The sequence below is a fragment of the Capsicum annuum genome, chromosome 1, assembly GCF_002878395.1.
Source record: "Capsicum annuum cultivar UCD-10X-F1 chromosome 1, UCD10Xv1.1, whole genome shotgun sequence".
NCBI lineage: Eukaryota > Viridiplantae > Streptophyta > Magnoliopsida > Solanales > Solanaceae > Capsicum > Capsicum annuum.
The window spans coordinates 82825946-82836937 of record NC_061111.1 but is presented as its reverse complement, the minus strand read 5'-3'; positions in this window follow the sequence as shown (position 1 = coordinate 82836937).

Below are 10992 nucleotides of genomic sequence, written 5' to 3'. Positions count from 1 at the left end.
CACTGTATTTCAAGGATCCCAAATGATGATCACGTGATGTCACGCCTCGACTATAACGCACTTTATAAGAGGAAAACCAAGGTTTATTCTCGCTGTTTTCTAGTGTATTAAATACTATTATAGTTTATTATGGGTATTTACAGGTGATATAGCAAGTTGGGAAGCATGAAGGTAGGTTCAAATGCTCAAAACTATGCCACGAGGATTAAAAAACACCTGCGGACACATGTTTTACACCTATGTGCGCTTGTGGCCATACAGGTGGACCAAAAATTGAGCATATCTTGATGACACACTACCATGGGTTATGCAGGTTAAGTGCATGCATAGGCTAACACCATGTGGGAGCAGGCCAGCTGCGCAAGTAGCCATGCATAGCCGAAGCATGATGGTTTTACCTGCTAAGATCACCTGTGCGTGCAGGCCATGCCCATATGGACGTAGGTTCCTTGAGGTTATGTTAAAGTGTGGGTTTTCTAATATGGGTTATTTTTATGGGCTTACCCAAGCCGATAAGCCCAAATTTAATTTAAAAAGACATAATAGGACCAAATTTTCCCACACTTAGTAATTTTTCAATCTAAAAAGTGAGCTTAGATAATTTTCACCCTTCAAAATTCAATGTTTTCTCTTTCTTCACATTTCATAACTCCCTCAACTCAAATTCAAAATTCTCACTTCACAATTCATGTAACACCCCGTACTTTTGGGCTAGAATTTAGACCGTTGTTCCTACGCGTATAGACTCAAACTAAATGATTCCTTGTTAATATATGTGTGTTGATCAATCCTATAGTATGGGAATACCATTTAATATGAATTGGGGATAAGAAAAATCCCCAAACTCAAAGACGAGTTGAAAATATTTCAACGATTAAGTCTTAGTAGACGTTTTAACTTGACTCAACTTCCATTGACCATACTATTTTGTATATATAGAATTAGAGGGCATACTATATATCAAATGAAATATCTTCAAAGTAGGTTTCTAATGATACCAATTTCACCTAAATCCGATACTTGAGTGAAAATTTATGACTTTGCAAAGTGGAGTGCTTCACCTAACAAATCACCTAAGTCCACTGGAATGGTTATGCCATTAGTTAGGCACCGCCTAACCTAGCTTAGGAAATGGGTTAGGCACTGGGCAGCCTAACTTAGGTGATGGGCAATACGCCGCCCAGCCTAGCTTAGGAGATGGGCAATGCGGCGCATAGCTTATGGCCCAACGATGTAAATTCATCATTTTAAGTCATTTTAAGGGCAACAAAGTCCTTTCACATCCCAAAACCATCCCTAATCCTCCTTAAACAAATTTAGGCTTATTAGTAACGTCTAAACTCTCCTAAGATCCCTAGTTCATCCTTCAAGAACACAAGAGGAGAAAATAACTAGGGTTTGAGAAATCAAACTTAAAGGTCCAATCGTTTCGAAACTTCATCACAAATTCTTTACAAATAAGGTACGTGGGGTTTATCCTAAAACTACATGGGCTTGTTGAAAAGCTTGAATATGATCTAAAGTTTATCAACCATGAAATTATAAAAGGTTTTTGGAATCTATGTTTTAAATTATGCATCCTGAATGTTTTCATGTTATTATTGTTTTCGCCTTATGGCCTTTCCCCTTAAACTGAGTTATACTCATATGTATATGTATGAAATTGAGTTTTGAAGATTGATTGAGAGAATAATTATGAAGTCCCTCTTTTGTGATGAATTGAAGTTTATAATCTTATTAGGAATGATTTGAAATGCATGTGTTATGGGTTGGAAGTGGGTTTTTCTTGATTTTATAGTATTTGAACATGATTTAGAGATGATGAGCAGGAGCCTTCTTGCTAAAACTATATCCTTGTTTTAAAGAGAAAGAATTTCATATGATTGAGTAAATTGACATGACCACCTTATATTATTGAAATGTTGAAAAAGAGAGGGTTTCTTGGACGTGTTTACATGAGTTGTTTGAATTGATTTATTGATATGGTGGTCCTAAACCATATGTTTTGAAAGCGGAGATTATATTATGCTATCAATGTCTCAGAGATACGACTTTCAAGTCAATAGTATGACGATACCATATAAATGTATGCCATAACAGACCTGGAGTTTTTAGAGTTTGATTTTAGAGAATACATGTTTTAATGAGTTAAAAATGGGCTTAAAGAGGGTTAAGTGGTTACCCGAATAAGGCATGAGTCAATTGACTTATTGCCCAAAACCGTGATTTGTCGACACAGGTTTATGACACTCAAAAGGGAAATTGTACGCTGGCGACGACCCTGTGATGTAGTAGAGAAACAGAGGCTCCAACTCTTACGGCAAACTCGAGTTGGGGGCTTGGCTGCTGAGTTAAGGGCAGATTCTATATAGCCTGTAGAATTGCAGAATTGTAGGGTATAACACCTAGCACAGAAGTAAGATAAAGAATATGACACAGAGTTTGGATGATTGTTCAGAGTCTATTAAAATGCCCATATGTTTTCATATCATATGTTATATTTATGAACTTTTTTTTAACTGCTCTCACCTATGTTGAATAAAATTATTATTTTGTATTTGCTCTGCGTACCAGTAAAATTGTATTGACTCCCTGCCTTTCAGGGTCTAAGGCTCAGTCTGAAGGTCCTGCTAAGCCGTAGAGTTTTCAGACAGAAGTAAAGTGTGCAGTGGTGAGCCTTCTTTATTTTGGAAGGCCTATGTATTTCATACTTTGTCATTTATTTTTGGTTTAGGTCCACTGGGGGCCTTGTCCCAGTTTCAGACAGTTGTTATTTTTGTATGTAGTAGAGATTTCGCAGACTGATTTAGATATTGTTTAAATGTTGATGGATTTCTTTCCAGTATTGTTAAATAGAATTCAGAGTATGACCGTGATTTTGTTTATTTCATTTCCGCATTTTTTTCTTTATTATTGAGTATTGTGCATGATTACCAGAAATAGAAGGGCGCCCAGGCCTCCATGGTTCAGGATGCTCATCACAGCTAGGGCCCCAGCTCGAGTCATGACAATTCAAGAATTCAACTACAAAACATTAAATTGGGCTTTTCTTTCATCTTTCTCATCTCTTAAGTGAATTTAGAAGGTATCTTCTTTGATGAAATATTCTTTAAATTCTCTTTCAAGTGTAAATAATTTTTCACAATCTATGGTACTTTTTTATTCTAATTTGATAAATTCAATTTTATTTTGGTGGACTATGTATTATTGTTGGAATGGAAAATATGCAATGGGTGCCTTGTTTTTCCATGCTTAATAGGGAATTCTTAAGTACCTAGACTAGTGCACACCATGTATGCGATGAAATTCCCACTTGAAATTTCTTTTCTAATATGTGTGGTGAGTGATCCAAATATGTTAGTATGATTACCAAGGATGGGTTTAGTGGTGAATTGGTGAATTTGTCTTGCTTATGTGTGCTTCTACCTTAGTCTTCCAAGTTTTTATCTTTTATGCACACCTTGTGTTTGTTAGAATGTCAATGATAGAGTGATAACTTGAATGTTAGTAATGGTTAATGAATTCATTCTTGGGGCATCATTTGACCATTATCAAAGCATGAACATGAGTTCAAGCGACCCTTAATGATCATAACCTAGTGGTTTTTCGATGAAGTTGTTTGTTGATTAATGTGATACACCATGACATGAGTTGGTAAATTTCTCAACATAGAATTTATGGATAAAGTCTAAGTAACTTGGGAGACATGTATGCTTGCCTTGCCCTATGATATATTGGGTAACACCATTCATAAGGGTATATGGTCATTTTTGTTTTCAACGGTCTCATGGATGTTCTATGAGTTAAATTGGTGTAATATGAAGATTGTGTAGAAATGTAGTGTTCTAAATAGTTGCATTTAGTCGTGAAATATTCCCATGTGTTGAATTGATCATGTTGCCTTGCATTCACCTTAATTTTTCATTGGTTTTATTTGCTTTCATAATATATGAAAATTCCAAGAATAGGTTTTATATTTTTCTTTTGTTTTTGTTTTGCTCTTCTTTTTATTGATATGTCTCCTAGAAAGACTTTGCCACGGGGTGCTAACTAGGGTACCACTCTGGATAAGAACAAATCCAAAGCTACAACCAAAAAAGGGAAAGAACTGGTCATAAGAGAAGTCCAACAAGGTCTGAAAGTACAAAGCATTATGGAGTGTACAAAAGGGATAGGCAAGGAGGTTGATCAAATTTGATTTGGAGTAGAGGGTGTGAGAGATATTTATGATGATTGTTAAAACACTTGGGTTTCGACCCCGAAAAGGTATTTAATATGAAATAAGTTGAATCACGCTTTCCCAAAATCATTACACAAGTTAAAGTACAGGTTTGTGATGGCTTCACAGATTTAGCCTTCGCTCCTCATCCTCTATGCTAATTTCCAGTACTAGTTCAAAAATTTTATGCCTCCTATGTTTTCCAACACAATGAACCAAAGTACAAGCCTCCAGTTTCAGAACAACCTTGTTTCTTTAGTGTACTAGTTTGGGGTGTTGAAGTTCCTTTCCCCGCCTTAGAGATTAATAAGATATATTTTGCTTGTGAGATAGAATCTGGGGATGAATATGAGAAGAAATTTCTTAGAGGGCATGAATGTTTTCCTTTGTTAGTCCGTGTGATTGCTAAAGGTTTTCCTCCATAGGCAAATGGTGTTGGCCAAACAAAGAGGCAGAAACTTTCAATTCAAGCCAAACATTGGCTTGGATTTGTTAGCAACCTCCTACTTCCTTAGAGGAATGACCAAGATGTTACGATAGATAGAGACATCATTGTCAGTTGCATATGGATAAGACTATGGTAAATCCGACGGAGTTGATAGCGGAGATAATAAAGCTAAGATCAAAGCAACAAAGCACTTTATTTCCTTTTCCTTCTATTATTACAACGTTTTTCCTTAAGTATAAAGTCCCTTTCTTCTCCAAGAATGACTAGAGACTTATTTGAACTAGAGTGATTGATAGCACACATTGCCAATATAAGGATAATCCCAACGGATTAACAGAAAAGCATTGATTTTGGTAGATTCGATTGTGGGAGATTTGCCTAGCTTAGAGGGGTTGGAGACCCCTCTGGTTCCTACACTTGATTCAGACACTCTTCAGGTTTCTATTGATGCTCCTCGTTTATTGATCACCATACAATCGCCTCGGCCTACCCAAATGGCTCAGTATTCTTCTGTCACACTTGCCAAAATTGCTTTCATGACTTTGGCAAATAATGGTACTTTTACTCGATTGGTGGTCGATATTCCCCAGTATACTTAGACCACTATTAAGAAAAGCTTAGCACCTCTCTGTGTCTGAATGGTATATTTTGAGAGGACATTTTCCAAGGTAGAGGTGACAGAGGAGAGTGAAGTTACAGCTTTTTTGAGGGCCAATCTTGATGGCCTATATGTGGAGTTTTATTCTAAGCTTCCCCTTTTTGGTCTTGATGAGGCAGAGATAGCTTTTCCTCTAGATATTTCAGGCATGGTATTCCTATTTATAGACTTGTTTAGACATGATCATATTGGAGAAGTGGTCGAGATGGATTTTACAGAGGAGATTACTGAAGCCCAACAGGCTGAGCTAGCCAAGCAACTATCCAGAGATAAAGAGCATGCAAGAATGGTTGGGGATAGTTCTAGCACCCAACATGATGATGATGTACCTTCGGTAGCATACCTATTATAGGAGACTAGTCTGATGAGGCTCCTAGTGTGCCAGTATAGCCATTAATGGATATGGAACTCAGCGCCTAGTATGCCATAGGGAGTCTTTACCCTCCTTTACTATTTTTAACTTTTGGATTGGGGATAATCCAGTGATTTTAGTGAGCTTGGGGCATCCTTATTCTACATTTGATAGTATATATTTTTTTATTTTATTTGATGACATATGATGGATAGATTGTATAGACATACTCTATTTTACATTTTGATGTTTATTTAGATTTTTCTCTCATGGGGCTTGTATTTTGATGTAGATGTAGAATTTTCCCTCATGGGGCTTGTTTATTCATGATTGATGCTGATATGGGTTCGGACCTTGTTGGATATACTAATGATGATGTCAGATATTGCCCTTATCGGGCTTGTTATATATGTTTGATATAATATGATACCTGAGTGTAATTGTCTTGGTATTGATTTTATAGTTCAGGTGATGCTTAACAATAATTTATGCATTGTTTTTGTCAGCTTTTATATATACGTGTCAAATTAACTCCTAGGATTTTATTTGAAACTTGGTTCTTTCCCAAGGAGAAAAATTTTGTTTTCTCTTTCTTTCTATTTCTTGTATTTATTTTAATGTAGGTTCTTTGTCAAACTGTAATACCCCGGAAAATTTTTCATTGAAATTTTGTACGTAAACGTGTTGGATTCTATCTTCTAGAATGAATTATAAATTTTCCATATGGGATGTCTTATATTATGACCCACCATTACGTAGAGTACTGAATAAACTTTCCAATGATATATGGATCATCCAAAACGAACACCCGAGCGACGAGTTATGAACATTTCGATCGAACCGTGAATAGTAGTGAACAGTAAAACATGCAGGAAAAAGTACTGAGGCATGACATATTTTTGCTCCAACTTTAAACGATCATAAATCCTTTTACATAATGATCTGGGTGATCTACTATATATCAACAGAAAGCTCTTCAAGTCCTCTTTCCAATGAAATTGGTTTCATCCAATTTGTCTATCGAAGTAAGAAGTTATACTCGATCTACTTTGGCCTATCAAAAGTAAATTTTTGCGTCAACTTCAAACGATCATAACTCCTCGTACACTATGATATGGGTGAGATACTATATATCAACGAAAAGATATGAGAGTCCTCTTTCTAATGAAATTGGTTTCATCTAATTTGGATATCGGAGTAAAACGTTAGAGTTGATCTACTTCAGACTATCAAAACAGTCCACCAAAGGACAAATTCGAGAATTATTTAATTTTTAGGGGCGTTTTGGTCATTCCCCCTCACCCAAAATCCATCCAAACCCTATATTAAAGCCTATTAGAAGCATTATATGTTATATTTTATCAAATTTCCTCAAAAAAAAACCCTAAGCTCCTACATCCAACTTCAAGAACCTCCAAAGTTCACCATTAATTCTGTAAATTTAATCAAGATTCCAAGTTCCTTGTTCAAGAAATCCAAGAACCATCATTCAAGGGAACGATTAACATCTCAAAAATGAGTATCGATCTAAAGTTCATCATTCAAGGTATGTGGAAGTTTTCAACAAGAACTCTCTTTCGTCCTTGTGCCCAAAAGTAATTTTCTTTACAAAGGCATGATTTTTATTTAATTTTTATAAATTTGAAGCATGAACCCATATCTTATGATGATTATTATGGAATCTTGATGTTTATGATTTTGAAAGATGAATTTACATATGTGGAGATATAAAGCATGAATCTTGAATGATATTTATCATGATTTTGATATTTGGGTCGTGAATCCCCATTGAAAATTGTGTTTTTTTTAGAAAGTGTGTGTTATAAGCACGTTGATGTTGAATATTTGAGTTATTTTGAATTATTTGACCTTTTGGTCTTAATGGAGTTGTTTTGAACTCAAGTATGAAAGAAATCCACAGCGTGGTTGATTTTGATAGATGGGAAGCATGATGGGTCCCGATGTATATTTATATATTACTGAAATTATTTTGTTGTGGATTGTCTTTGAAATGATCTGAGCTAAGTCCGGGAGAAATCTTTAGTAATGAGTGGGAGGTATAAAGCGATCTTGCTTCCTTAGAACTACGTGCCCCCGTAGGAGTGAGCCTGAGGCTAATTTATATAGTGATCACTAGTTTGTGTGGATTTGATATCGATAGTCCTACTCCAATGGAAAGGATAGGACGGCTCTCCCCAACGTGGGTTGCACGTTGGACTCCATGTATCTCACATGGTTTATGTCGGTTATAGGATATCCCAGTGTGTGTGTGTTTCCTTGTGTCTATGGTGAATGGTGAAATGATTTGAAAGTGGAATTGTGAAAGTTATTCTTTTGAAAGATTTAAATGATATTTACATTATGAGAATTGATATTCTTGATGAACTGAAAGTGATTGACAAATTATATAATGACTCACATGTGTTATTATACTTATTTCATCCTCTCATGATTATGATGATTTTGTTCGGGCTATGTGAGTCTTTCATACATCCTGCATATTTCTTATAAATATTTATGATGATGATGTTTATAAAATTGCATACACCCCCATATACTCAGTTCCTTTCTATGGTACTAACCCACATCTTCGAATGTGGGCTGCATTTTCTCGGAATATAGGTTCAGGTGCTCAGTTCCAGGTTTGATAGTGATTCTTTGGGCACGCTATTCTACATCCTCTGTCGTGGTGAGTCCTCATGTTCCGAGGACGTGATGTCTGATATTGGTTTCACGGAATTGTTTACATTTGATAACTGAGTATGAGTCAGTTGGGCCATGTCTCAATGGCTCACTGGTTTTATTGATTTTCTTAGAGGCTTGTCAGACTAGTATAGATGTTAGGAGTTGACTAATAAGTCATATTTTATTATCTTTCTAAAATTCTTTTATTCTTGGATGGTGATTACTCTGTTGATATTTGAGGTTTATTTATGGAAACCTTGTTGATTCATGTTGAACTGAATGAAAATGGCTCAAAGGGTTAGCTTGGGTTACTCATAGCCTCAAGCACCATGTGACGCTCCAAAATCCATTTTTGGGGCGTTACAAACTTGATATCAGAGCCTAAGGTTTTAAGGTGTCCTAGGGAGTCTGACAAGCCGCATTAAGTAGAATCTTGATCATCGGTGTGTAGCGTGCCATATCTATGAGCTAGAGGCTACAAGACATTTTAGGAAAAAGTATGATTCTTTTTTTCAGAAGTCTATCATGCTTAAAGTGTCTCTCTCTACTATTGATTCGTGCTCTCCTCTTTCAGAAATATGCCTCCACGTCGAGGGAGAAAAAATAATGATGGTCAGCAATCTCAACCCGCTGACCCATTAATAAAAACGTATCTCATGCTGAATTTCGGGTAGCTTTTCAGGCACTGGCCCAAGCTGTTACTGCAAATGTTCAGGCTAACCCGGCCCCGGCTCCACAGTAGCAGGGAGGTGATTCAGCTGCTGCCAGGATTTATGACTTCATGCGGATGAATCCATCAGAATTCTATGGGTCTAAGTCTGATGAGGATCCACGGTTGTTTTTAGAGGAGGTGTAGAAGATTACTCAGGTGATGCATGTATTTGAGGAACATAGTGTGGAGTTGGCTGCGAATAGGTTGAAAGACCTAGCTTATGACTGGGTTGTTGCTTGGAGAAAAGGTAGAGCTGAGGGAGTTGTCCCTACAACTTGGCAAGAGTTCTAGGATGCATTCCTGGATAAGTTTTTCCCTTTGGAGATGAGAGAGGTAAAGGTGGGTGAGTTTATGAACCAGCAACAGGGCTCTATGACTGTTAGGGAGTACTATCTAAAGTTCAATCAGTTGGCCAAGTATGCTCCTAACTTAGTGGCTAATAATCGGGCTAGTATGAGTAAGTTTGTGATTGGAGTATCTAGTTATGTGGTTAAGGAGTGTAGGTCTGCTATGCTGAATAGCGAGATGAATCTTTCTAGGTTGATGACTCATGCCTAATAGATTGAGACAGGCAAGATTAAGGAGTGAGATAGAATGAGAGGGAATAAGAGAGCTAGGTCCAAGCAGCACGGACAGGGTCAGACTAAATTGCAGGGAGGGAGTCGCCCTCAGTATCAGGATCATTAGTCTATGCCAGCACCGTCATTTGCTACTAGTCCCAGGCCTAGAGGTAGGCAGGAGCAAGGTAGCAGGTCATATGTATCCAGGTCCCAGTACAGTGCTGGCAGTAAGCCAAATCGTCCCTTATGTCCTAAGTATGGTAAGGCTCATTCGGGTGAGTGTTGGGGTGAGAAGAGGGGTTATTTTCGGTGTGGTAACATGGGTCATAGAGTTAGAGATTGTCCACAGAATGGACAAGGGCATCGTGATTATCTCCCTCAGACCCAGACTCAGGCTGTTAGTACTCCAGTTCCAGCGACTCTCCCAACCCCAGCTCAGGGCGCCTCTTGTAGCAATACTGGCAGGCAGTGCCAGAATAAATTCTATGCTTTATCGTCCCGCCAAGAATAGGAGGACTCTCCCGATGTTGTTACTGGTATGCTTCGTATATTTCAGTTTGATGTGTATGCTTTGTTGGATCCTGGATCCAGTTTCTCATATATTACACCTTGGATTGCTGTGAATTTTGAAATGAGTCCTGAGATTATTCCTGAACGTATCCTAGTTTCTACCCCAGTGAGTGATTTGATTGTTGCCCAGAAAGTGTATAAAAAGTGTCCTGTTACCGTTCTTCATAGAGTCTTGTTGGCTGATTTGATTGAGTTAGACATGGTAGATTTTGATGTGATTCTGAGTATGGACTGGCTGTATTCTTCTTATGCCTCTATTGATTGTCGATCTCGAATGGTCAAGTTTCAGTTTTTGGGTGCATCCGTGTTTGAGTGGTCTAGGAATTCTGTGTCACCCAAGAGTCATTTTATCTCTTACCTCAAAGCTAAAAAGCTTATTTCCAAGGGGTGTATTTACCATTTGGTTAGAGTCAAAGACACTAAGTCTGAGACTCCAACTCTCTAGTCTGTTAACGTCGTCAATGAGTTTTCTGATGTCTTTTCGGATGATCTCCCAGGGATACCTCCTGATAGAGAGATAGAGTTCGGGATTAATTTTCTTCCTGATACTCAGCCTATTTCTATTCCTCCTTGCCGTATGGCCCCTGCAGAACTTAAGGATTTGAAAGAGCAACTCAAAGATCTAGTAGATAAGGGTTTCATAAGGCTAGTGTTTCTCCTTGGGGTGCTCTTGTGTTGTTTGTAAGAAAGAAAGATGGCTCTTTGTGTATGTGCATTAATTACCGCTAACTGAATAAAGTCACCATAAAAAATAAGTACCCTCTTCTGAGAATAGATGACTTGTTTGA